Here is a 1,289-nt window from a genome sequence, read left to right as displayed (position 1 = left end):
GGAGCAGAAAATGGCAGAGAACACCACACACAGACGGCCTGAACAATTTTATTATGACAAACAACTCAGTCTCAGATAAATGGAGCTGATCAGGAGAACTGGCAGCAGGAATCTATATAGCAGCACATAAATAAAACAACAGGTATTTAGTGCGTGAAAAGAACAAAACAAATAGATATTTTAAAAATCCAACGAGTGTAAAGAGGTATCCTTGGAACCACAAATGGCGTTTTCCAATTATAGCTATCCACTGCATTCTCTTACGATATTTCACACCCCATGTATTGAAGGCAAACGAGGCAGGGGTAGACCCAGAGCGACCTACTTAAAGAGCCTAAACAGATGGGTGACACGGAAAGATCAGGATACGGTAGCTTTTTTTTTTTTTTTAGCATCCGAGCAAAGGAATAAATGGAGAATCATGATTGCCTATGTCGGTCGCAGAACTGGCACTTGATGATGATACACAAAGTGGTAGGCGTAGGGTAGAAAGGGGAAGGGGGGAGGCAGAGAAAGACAGAGAACACCACACAGAGACGGCCTGAACAATAATTTTATTATGATAAGCAACTCAGTCTCAGATAAACGGAGCTGATCAGGAGAAGTGACAGCGGGAAGGAGTATCATAGTGTACAATGATCGTCAATGTCTGCTTTGTTCCGCAAGGGAGTCATTAGCACCACAATTAGGTCATGCAGTTGACTCCGCCTGACTTGATCTTCGATTAAGTCGATCCTTTTCTCGGGTCCCAGCACCTCTTCTTCTTTAGAGAACCCAAAGGTTAAGTTGAACTTGGGATGAATTGATCTTTTTTTCCCACTCCCCTGACGACATTAACTTATACGTAGTCGACTGTAAAGTGCCAACGATTAGAGGGGTTACAAGGGAGTAACAAACACAACAAAAGGAGGAGAGATATGGACGACAGATGTTTGAAAGGGAAAAGAGGAACATGCCACACCTGAGCACCCGCAAACCACTAACAGTGTCAGCTTCAGACCTGACATATGAAGGAGAAGTATACATGTAGATAGTTGGCGGGTGCTCTGATGTGGTTCGCTCCATCTTATCTCCTTATCTCTCTTCCTTCTTGTTCGTGTTTGTTACTCTTTTGTAATACCTATAATCTTCGGTACTTACATAATCTCTAATTGTGTTGCATGTACCGTAACACGCTTACAGAGATGGACGTTAAACTCGGAGGTCCCGCCTTTTAAATAACCTAACAGTGTTGATAGGGGCGTTAAACCTATACTATTTTCACCAAAACGCTTACACTTACTAAAACA

Source organism: Aplysia californica, unplaced genomic scaffold (genome assembly GCF_000002075.1).
Source record: "Aplysia californica isolate F4 #8 unplaced genomic scaffold, AplCal3.0 scaffold00812, whole genome shotgun sequence".
NCBI lineage: Eukaryota > Metazoa > Mollusca > Gastropoda > Aplysiida > Aplysiidae > Aplysia > Aplysia californica.
Note: the sequence above shows the minus strand (reverse complement) of the source record.